Source organism: Salmo salar, chromosome 09 (genome assembly GCF_965601325.2).
Source record: "Salmo salar chromosome 09, fSalSal1, whole genome shotgun sequence".
Classification (NCBI taxonomy): domain Eukaryota; kingdom Metazoa; phylum Chordata; class Actinopteri; order Salmoniformes; family Salmonidae; genus Salmo; species Salmo salar.
The window spans coordinates 113,531,748-113,542,828 of record NC_138299.1 but is presented as its reverse complement, the minus strand read 5'-3'; the positions used below and the strand labels follow the sequence as shown (position 1 = coordinate 113,542,828).

At 42.5% G+C, this 11,081-nt stretch overlaps 1 pseudogene across 1 annotated transcript in view; it reads left to right on the top strand.

Moving 5' to 3' along the window:
* Positions 1 to 2,358: 2,358 nt before the first annotated feature.
* Positions 2,359 to 11,081, top strand: part of LOC106612344 (autophagy-related protein 16-1-like) — a 99,860-nt pseudogene continuing 91,137 nt past the window's right edge. The window contains exons 1-2 of the transcript XR_014378664.1: positions 2,359 to 2,537; positions 6,982 to 7,132. The product of XR_014378664.1 is annotated as an autophagy-related protein 16-1-like (transcript). The remainder of the gene's footprint in view (positions 2,538 to 6,981; positions 7,133 to 11,081) is intronic.

The window sequence follows — 11,081 nt, the reverse complement described above, 5'->3', positions numbered from 1 at the left end:
CACCCCCTCCTTCATGCTTCACGGTGGGAACCACACATGCGGAGATCATCCGTTTACCTACTCTGCATCTCACAAAAACACGGCGGTTGGAACCAAAAATCTCAAATTTGGACTCATCAGACCAAAGGACAGATTTCAACCGGTCTAATGTCTATTGCTCATGTTTCTTGGCCAAGAGCGCTTTTGACACACCCACTCCTTTCGACACACCCTCTGCATCGAGACCAGTCCCGGACTCAGATGAAGATTTTTATGAATAAACTAAGATAGACCACAGTCTGTCGTTTCCAATGGGAACAACTTAGTCATACTGGGAAGAACAAGCCAGGAGGTGGGCAGAGCCAAGCACGAGCTAGCGAGATCCTAGTGCGCGTGTGCAATAACTCAACTTGCCTTTGCACTCCTAATAAATGTGATTTTTTTACAACTTTGGCAAAGGGTAAAGTCTACAGAACTTGGACAATCATAGCAAATTCTAGTTTTGGGAACAAAAAAACTGTATTGAGATCAAATGTTTCATCGATGAGAAAACTGTCTGAATGTCAAAATCCATCTCTTTCAATCTTCTCCCACTGCCGGCCAGTGGATTTCCCTCACTACCATATTTGGTAGTGAGTGGAAACGCCAAGCGGATGCTTCAAATTTATACATCCGGTGAAATATCTGTGACTCAGCTACGTACCTGTACTTGGTTTTTTTTGTTACCAAAATGTGCAGTCCGCAACACAGCGTCTAGCCTGCGGGAAATTCACACGTGAGCTGTGTTCAAATACCCATACTACTAGTTCATTTTAGTATTCTGTAAACGAACGGTATCCTTTCAGTTGAGCATACTAGTGTTACGGTAGTCTACCGGAAGTTGATTCTGTTGCTATGCAACCTCTTGCTACCAATACATTTTTGTGTTCTTAAATTCAATCTGGAATGCCAGTGTGCTCTTAAATTCAGAGCATTTTCAGATTGCCCATTCGTAAATTCTGAACGTTTCCCCTCTCTGAGTGTTCAGAGTGCACACTGGCTGAGGGGTAGGGTTCTGACCATCACAACAGCACTGCAGTCAAGCACACAAGCTAACTGGCTAGCTACTTCAACACAAATGAGAAAACACCTCCTTCTGACCAGTTCACGCGCCATAGCAGAGCTGATTAGACTGTTTTCATGTTATCCAGAGCGTTGGTAACTGTGCTACTGGCAACAATTTAATGATGCTTTTTTTTGCCGATGTTTACTGCCCCTGGCCATATTAAATGGGTGTTGAGCATTTGTAAATTCATCAATTATTCTGCACTCTGGCACACAGACGAGAGTGCTCTGAAATCGGAGTAGATAGCCAGAGCGAATTTATGTCCATTGTGAATACAAAATGACTATACCACTTAGCTATGAATGACGTGAATAATCAAGTCAATAAACGTTGCATAGTTAAATAGTAGCCTGGTGGTTAGAGCGTTTGGACTAGTAACTGAAAGGTTGCAAGCTCGAATCCCCGAGCTGACGAGGTAAAAATCTGTCATTCTGCCCCTGAACAAAGCAGTTAACCCACTGTTACAATGCCGTCATTGAAAATAATAATTTGTTCTTAACTGACTTGCCTAGTTATATATATATATATATCTTATTGATATAATGGCAAGTTCAATGTATTAGTAGCCAACATACCGGTAGTACCTATGCTGTAATGATATGCAATGTGGTTCGTAAGGATAGCGTAGCCAACATAACGTGTAGTGTAAATAATTTGAAATACTTTGATCAACATTTTCTTAACATTTGTCATAGTTAAAGCAATTAATTTGTATCCGCTCTCGTCGGACTTCGGAAGCATATTTAACGCCATTTTCTTCAAATCTGAAAATGTTGCGAAGCCACGCCCATTTCCTGAAGAATTGCATTATGGGCCCTAGAAGTACGGAAATAGTGTCCTCTGTGTGTATTCTTCGTAATTTAGCGAATGTAGTATGACATCCGGGGAGGGCGCGTTCGGGGCCGGGAAAAGATGGCGGCGAGTGCAGACGAGATTTCAGCTTGCTCCGAGTAACCTTAACTTTTATCCCTCTCAAACTTACTTAAATGTAACGGAACTTGGCTTATAGTAAACACAATAGAGAACAACGCTAATTTGATCTGGAACTTTGAGAAATGGAAGTTGCTAGCTGAGCACTCATACATTGGAGAAAAACCGCCACCTGACTCCTCAGGAAAAGAAATTGAGGATTCTGGACATTCGGTGGATTCTGAAAATGCAGTCAATAGTCCTGCACTCAAAAAGACACAGATTTGTCTTTGCGCAAACTACAGGTCAACATAATCGATGCTGTCCCTGCAAAGATAAACGAAAGAGCCGATGGTCTGGAGAAAATGATACGCAAAAACACATCAGAAATAGTTGACCTCGAGACCTCTCTGAATCATGCATACAAGAGTATCGAAGAGCTTAAACCTGCAAACACTGCTACGTCTGAGAAATGCACTTCTCAGGAGAAGACCATCACAGACATGCAAGAGCGCTTATCAGAAGCAGAACGATTCCGGAGAAGGTGGGGGCTACGGCTTTACGGTGTCCCCGAGGACATTAGATAGGCTTTTGTACAACTTCATATGGAAAAACAAGCCACATAAGATAAAAAGAGATGTTATCACCAACAGGGTTTGTGATGACGGTCTAAATGTCTTAGATTTCAAAGGTCAACTGGATTAAAATATACATAAAAAATCCTCCTAGTTTCTGGAATATTATACCTCATTTTGTTTTTCAGAAGCTTGGAGGGCTTAATTTTTTACTACAATGTTCATATATTGTGGGTAAACTTCCTGTGAAACTGGCAGATTTTCACAAGCAGGCTTTAATGTGCTGGGCTTTGTTGTATAAACAACTTTTCACCTCATAAATGTTTTATATGGAACAACGGGTCGATATTACATAGAAACAAGATGTTATTTAACCATAAATGGTTCTCGAAAAACATTGTCCTTGTCAGCCAATTAGTTAATATTAGTGGGAATCTATTTACACGGAGAGAATTTATGGAAAGATACAACTGAGGTTTCAAGCAAGGAATATGACACTTATTAAAGCTATACCTAGTGGGATAAAAACTTTACTTGAGAATAATGCATATTTTGGAATATCTCCGATTGTAAGCGATATTCAGGTGAATGGCATTGGTCTACTAGATACGAAATTCAACAATCGTTTATTAAGGGATATTCGTTTGATGTAAACTGCCGCCATGCTTGGCTCACTCCACACAAATTTATGGTGACCAATAAAGTAAAGGAGATCTCCATTAAGATAATCCATAGATTCTATCCGTGTAATAGCTTGATTTCTAAATATATACTTGATGTTACCAGTTAATGCAGTTTTTGTGAACTAGAAACTGAATCTATTGAACACTTATTCTGTAATTGTTTATATAGTGAAGTGTTCTGGACTGATGTAAAAATACATCTTGTTTTACATCTTGACATATTACTTTACTACACTGATTCCACAATTGAATGTGAGTATGTCATAAATCTCTTTATTTTATTAGGAAAATATTTCATACACAAATTAAAATTAATGAAGAAAAAGCCCCTTTTCTTAATTTTTTAAAATCTGATTTGGAAAACGTATACAAAACAAAATGTCAAAATAATGTATTCGCTATATGTCTGTATTTGATTTGATATACTGTGGAATATTTTTTCTTTCTTTTTTCTCATTTCTTTGGAATCCCTCTGGCTGTTATGTTTATGTTTTGCATGTTACTGTTAAAATAAAAAATAATCAACGTTTTTTTTTTTTTTAAGTATGACATCCGGGAACTTTTGACATACTAACCCTATCCATTCTATGACCAATAAACATACTACATACTCAAATTACGTCACAAATAGTACGGGCTAAAAAGAAGGAAAGCCAAAATGGTTGTGAAGTTAATTGATGCTGGACCGACTGGAGTTGGTTAGCGAGATAGGCAGTTAACCTTGGGATATTTTAAACTGAAAAACAACAATACAGCAAACACGGAACTGTTCATTTGTGTCTGAAGAATCGTTTAGATGGTTCTCGGTTTTTTCCTAAATATTTTGGGCTTTCGTCTCGGCTGACGAATATCGACTGCCTAGATTAGCTACCATTTGCGTATTGGCTGCTCGCTATGTGGTTTTCATCAACTTTTTTCACAGCATCAACTAACGCCAAGTTAACACAATTAGGCAGCTTAAACTACAGCATGTCATGATCTGAGTGGATTTGTAAGTAGCTAGTTACCAATATTTTCGATTCCTCTTGTTGCTAGCTACCAGCCTAACTAATGACTTCGTATTTGAAAACGGCTACCTAGCTTTAGCAGATAGACTTCTAGCTAGCTTGTCGTGCTATAGAAGTACTGTAACGTACAAACAACTTTATTCCAACGTTAGCTAGCAAACACTAGCTACAAAGTAACTTTAAATATGTTTAGTTAGTTGGCATGTGTTGCTTAATGTTAGTTTTCTAGCATGAGCCTAGTTAGACCAGGGAGGGCTACCATAATCTGCAAAATTGACAGGTTAATTAGTTTTTTTTTATTTGTGTATTTGCTTGCGCTGTCAACAATGGCTATGCCAACACAACGCGTTGATTCAGCAAGCCGAGCTCCCTGCCATCCAGGACCTCTATACCAGGCGGTGTCAGAGGAAGGCCCATTGCCACCCAAACTATACTGTTCTCTGGAACCAACATAACTCTAAACAGCTTCTACCCCCAAGCCATAAGACTGCTAAATAGATAATCAAAAGGCTACCCAGACTGCCTGCATTTAGTTTTTTGTTGTTGCACAAACTCTCTTACTGACATACTGACACCCCAACACACACTACATACGCCTACACACATGAATACTGAAGTCACACAGACACTTTCACACTCACCCACCGCATACGCTGCTGCTGCTGCTACTGTCTTATCTATGCTGTTGTGTAGTCACTTTAGCCCTACCTATATGCTACTTATTAGCAAGCACTCCGCCGCTTCAACTGTCATTGTCCATGTTGGGTCAATCTGACTTTGGTGAGGGCTAAACTTGGTGGGTGTCTAAATAGCTAGCCCTGTGATGCCGGGCTATCTACTTACAATATTGCAAAATGTGCTTTCACCGAAAAGCTATTTTAAAATCGGACACCTCGATTGCACAAAGGAGTTCTGTATCTATAATTCTTAACAATTATTTTATGTTTTTTGTGAACGTTTATCGTGATTAATTTAGTAAATTCACCGGAAGTTTGCGGGGGGTATGCTAATTCTGAACGTCACATGCTAATGTAAAAAGCTGTTTTTTGATATAAATATGAACTTGATTGAACAAAACATGCATGTATTGTATAACATAATGTCCTAAGATTGTCATCTGATGAAGATCATCAAAGGTTAGTGCTGCATTTAGCTGTGGTTTGGGTTTATGTGACATTATATGCTAGCTTGAAAAATGGGTGTCTGAATATTTCTGGCTGGGTACTCTGCTGACATAATCTAATGTTTTGCTTTCGTTGTAAAGCCTTTTTGAAATCGGACAGTGTGGTTAGATTAACGAGAGTCTTGTCTTTAAAATGGTGTAAAATAGTCACGTTTGAGAAATTGAAGTAATAGCATTTCTAAGGTATTTGAATAACGCGCCACAGGATTCCACTGGCTGTTACGTAGGTTGGACGATTTCGTCCCACCTTCCCTAGAGAGGTTAAGGCACTGCAGCGCAGTGCTAGCTGTGCCCCTAGAGATTCTGGGTTCGAGTCCAGGCTTTGTTGCAGTTGGCCGCGACCGGAAGACCCATGGGGCGGTGTACAATTGGCCCAGTGTCGTTTGGGTTAGGGGAGGGTTTGGCCGGCAGGGATGTCCTTATCCCATCGTGCACTAGCTACTTCTGTGGTGGGCCGGGCGCAGTGCACGCTGACATGGTCGCCAGGTCCATGGTGTTTCCTCTAACACATTGGTGCGGCTGGCTTCCAGGTTTAGTGGGAATTGTCAAGAAGCATTGCGGCTTGGTTGTGTTTCGGAGGACGCACGCCTCTCGGCCTTCACCTCTCCCAAGTCTGTACGGAGTTGCAGCGACAAGACTGTAACTACCAATTGGATATCACAAAATTGGGGCAAAAACAGGGTATAAAAAAAAGATTCCATGCATACCTATTCCTAACCTAGCCCACAATGTCTGCTGTGTGGATCTATTTTGAAGTTTCGAAGGAAGATAACAAAAAGGCCATATGCAACGTTTGTGCTGCTATTATTTCCCGAGGAGGGGAGAATGTGAAATCTTTCAATACCACAAACATAATTGCTCATTTGAAAGTGCATCATCCCCAGACGTTCAGCGACTTAGAACAAAAGCGCACACTTCCAACAACTAAACAAGTTCAAGTCGTGCAGTCATTTGAGACTCAACTCAAAGGTGAAATGGAATTCATTGCCCTTGACAATCAACCGCTCTCTGTCGTGGATGATGTTGACTTCTGCCGACTGGTTGAGCACCTCAAGCCCCGGTACACACTACCAAGTAGGTGCTATTTTTCAGATGTTGCCCTACCGGAGTTGCACAGTATTATTGAAACGCACATCTATGAGCTACTTGCTTTGGGCGTCACTGCTATTAGCTTCCCGACTGACCTTTGGACCAGCGACGTTAGTACCATGCGTATGCAGAGTCTGACAGCACAGTGGGTCGATGAGGATTTTGTACTGAGGGAAGCCGTATTGCATGCTCAAGAATGTGCTGGTTCTCATACCGCTGCTGCCATTTCAAATGGCATGAGAACATGCTGGAAACAAACGCTCCATTCGAACAACGGACTCGCGAAATAAGCTCATCAACTGCGTCTGCAGCAGACGTGATACCCTCTGTCATGGCATTGAAACGCCTGCTCAACAAAACTGCAGACACTGTGGGGTTAACTTGCAAAAGTACTCTACAAGCGATTTGGTGGCATGCTCTCTGAGCCTCTTAATTGTCGCCTCAATGCTAGGTACAAGAACCGCTACTTCGATGCAGACACAGGGTTTACGTCAAATGTTAGACACAGCTGGACAAGATGGAAACTGACAGTGCACCCGGGGGGCCCCGGCGGCTGCTTCCTGGCTGGCCTGGTTGGTGGCGACGACCGCTGCACGCGTGTGGTAGGGAGCTGGTAGGGGCTAGAATGCCCTCCTGGCGCAACAACGCGGCGGCCGCAAAAATTTTAAATATTGATTATTGGTATCAGGATTTTGGCAAGGAAAGTATCAGACAAATGTCATATCGGTGCAAACCCAGTTTCATCAGCTGTCTGGGTGGCTGGTCTCAGACCATCCTGCAGGTGATGTCGGATGTGGAGGTTGTGGGCTGGCGTGGTTACACGTGGTCTGCGGTTGTGACGCAGGTTGTACAAACTGCCAAAATCTCTAAAACATCAGCTTATGTTAGAGAAATTAAGTTTAAAGCATTGCATGTTCCCGCAACATCTATGGCATTGTGACAACTGCACATTTTAGTGGCCTTTTGTCCCCAGCACAAGGTTCACCTGCGTAATGATCATGCTGTTTAATCAGCTTCTTGATAACCCATCCACCTGACAGGTATGGCATATGTTAGCAGAGGAGAAATGCTCACTCACAGGAATGTAAACAGGTTTGTTGATCTTATTTTTTAGCTCGTGAAACATGGGACCAGCACATGACATGTTGCTTTCTATTTTTGTTAAGTGTAAAACATGTATGCTACAACTAGGCCTTAATGAAGGCATAGGCTATTCATATTGTTATAATTAAATTAATTAATGAATAAATCAACACCTGACGTACAGTAGGCCAAGAATAAATTGGGCTTTTCACAAAAGAAAATATTGGTGAAAACACACAGGCTAGTTACATTGTTTCCAAATATAGCCACAGCATAAAATGAATGAACCGTGAACCTTCTGGCTACATAAACTTGTGTTGAAGCTAAAGAAGATGGGGAGCGTGAAGAAACAGTAGCCTGAGGGGAGCTGCACAGCACATTAGAGAAATTGAAGAAGATTGAACCAACTTTCGCAAGTCACGTCAATTACGACAAACTACAGGCCAGGCGGTATGCAACGTGAAGGAAGATTTTGGGAAAGAGCTCAAGATGAAATTGGACTGCAGCATATGGTGGAACGGTCTGGCAGCTATGGTAGATTGTGTGTAGTACAATGCTGTTTGCATGGTAGAATCCGTCACTCGCAGCCAGTTCTGCTAGAATTTCCTTCATTGCTTGCGTCGGCTTGAGGCAGGACTGTAACGTTCTAGGACGTTTCACTACTAGAATCCCCCCTCTGCACTTGCAGGGGGGGGGGGGGTGTAGGTCATGCATGTCATATCAATTCTATCTAACCGCCTGTTTGCTACATTTTATTCTGCCATTGCAGATTTGTATTGTGCCTCTGTGGCATTAGTTTTAGTGAAGCTCTACACAGGAAATATTTTTGCAATGAATTAAAGTAGGTAGGCCTACTCTACTGGTAGCTCAAAAGTTGGAGGCAATTCTGTAGGCCTAGTAACTGCATTTCAATGTCGCATGTACAGTTTCAGAATAAACAATATGCATAAATAATATAGTAAAATACTAAGCTATTACAACAGCGCACACTCAGACACGCACTGTGCATTGATGATTGATCATGCAGAGCTAGCAGTGAGAAGCACAGTATTGTTGAAATGCACATCCATGAGCTACTTGCTTTGGGCGTCACTGCTATTAGCTTAAATAAATTGGTTTCTCAGTTATTTATCCCGGTAAAAGGGAGTCGGTTTGGTTGAGAAATCTCTGTAAATATTAGTAACCCGGTTCCCGCTATTAAACCCTGGTGAATACACCCCTGATAGTTGGAAACAACATGGATGGGCAGTGGTGCCTGGGAAAAGTGAGTATACAAAAATGTTGAAAAACAGAATATGGCCTGCCTGGCAACGGAATGTCACCCTGCATGACAAATTCTAAGACAAACTGACTCTCAAAGACCTAAAATGATTGATCCCAGATTGGTCTCAGTCAGGCCAAACCAAGCTGTGCTTTGAAAGTAGGCTAATAGATGAATTAGGCTGTCAACTGAGTCAGAAATTCAGTTATAAGCAGGGGTGTGTGTGCTACGCCACAGCTTATAACTTTATTTTTTTATTTCACCTTTATTTAACCAGGTAGGCCAGTTGAGAACAAGTTCTCGTTTACAACTGTACCTGGCCAAGATAAAGCAAAGCAGTTCAACACAAACAAGAGTTACACATGTGATAAACAAATGCCAATGGTGGCGAAGTAATTACAATTTACACTGGAGTGATATGTGCAGATGAGGATGTGCATGTAGAAATACTGGTGTGCAAAAGAGCAGAAAAACAAATATGAGGTAGGTAGTTGGGTGGATGGGCTATTTACAGATGGGCTGTGTGCAGCTGCAGCGATCGGTAAGCTGCTCTGACAGCTGATGCTTAAAGTTAGAGAGGGAGATATAAGTCTCCAGCTTGAGTGATTTTTGCAGTTCATTCCAGTTATTGGTAGCAGAGAACTGTAAGGAAAGGCGGCCAAAGCAGGTGTTGGCTTTGGGGATGACCAGTGAAATATACCTGCTGGAGCGTGTGTATTGGTGACCTGTGAGCTGAGATAAGGCGGGGCTTTACCTAGCAAAGACTTATAGATGACCTGGAGCCAGTGGGTTTGGTGACGAATGTGTAGCGAGGACCAGCCAGGACCAGCCAATGAGAGTGTACAGGTCGCAGTGGTGGGTAGTATATGGTGCTTTGGTGACAAAACGGATGGCACTGTGATAGCAAATTGGATGCAGTCTGAGTAGAGTGTTGGAGGCTATTTTGTAAGTCAAGGATCGGTAGGATAGTCAGTTTTACGAGGGCATGTTTGGCAGCATGAGTGAAGGAGGCTTTGTTGTGAAATAGGAAGCCGATTCTAGTTTTTATTTTGTATTGGAGATACTTAATGTGAGTCTGGAAGGAGAGTTTTGTCTAACCAGACACCTAGGTATTTATAGTTTTATAGTCCACATATTCTAAGTCCGAACTGCCCAGAGTAGTGATGCGGGTCGGTGCGGGCAGCGATCGATTTGAAGATCATGCATTTAGTTTTACTAGCATTTAAAAGCAGTTGGAGGCCACGGAAGGAGTGTTGTATGGCGTTGAAGCTTGTTTGGAGGTTCGTTAAGTGTCCAAAGAAGGGCAAGATGTATACAGAATGGTGTCATCTGCGTAGAGGTGGATCAAAGAATCACCCGCAGCAAGAGCGACATCGTTGATGTATACAGAGAAGAGAGTCGGCCCGAGAATTGAACCCTGTGGCACCCCCATAGAGACTGCCAGAGGTCCCGACAACAGGCCCTCCGATTTGAAACACTGAACTGTTTGCAAAGTAGTTGGTGAACCAGGCGAGGCAGTCATTTGAGAAACCAAGGCTATTGAGTCTGCCGATAAGAATGTGGTGATTGAGAGTCGAAAGCCTTGGCCAGGGCGATGAATACGGCTGCACAGTATTGTCTCTTATTGATGGGGGTTATGATATCATTTAGGACCTAGAGCGTGGCTGAGGTGCACCCGTGACCAGCTCGGAAACCAGATTGCATAGCGGAGAAGGTATGGTGGGATTCGAAATGGTCGGTGATCTGTTTGTTCACTTGGCTTTTGAAGACTTTAGGCAGGCAGGGCAGGATGGATATAGGTCTGTAGCAGTTTGGGTCTAGAGTGTCTCCCCCTTTGACAAGGTGGATGACTGCGGCCACTTTCCAACCCTAAGGAATCTCAGACGATGCGAGAGGTTGAACAGACTAGTAATAGGTTGCAACAATGGCGGCGGATAATTTTAGAAAGAGAGGGTCCAGATTGTCTAGCCCAGCTGATTTGTTGGGATCCAGATTTTGCAGCCTTTCAGAACATCAGCTGTCTGGATTTGGGTGAAGGGGGTGCAGAGCTGTTGGCCGGGGTTGGGGTAGCCAGGTGGAAAGCATGGCCAGCCGTGGAGATGCTTATTGAAATTCTCGATTTATTGTGGATTTATCAGTGGTGAGTGTTTCCTAGTCTCAGTGCAGTGGGCAGCTGGGAGGAGGTGCTCTTATTCTCCATGGACTTT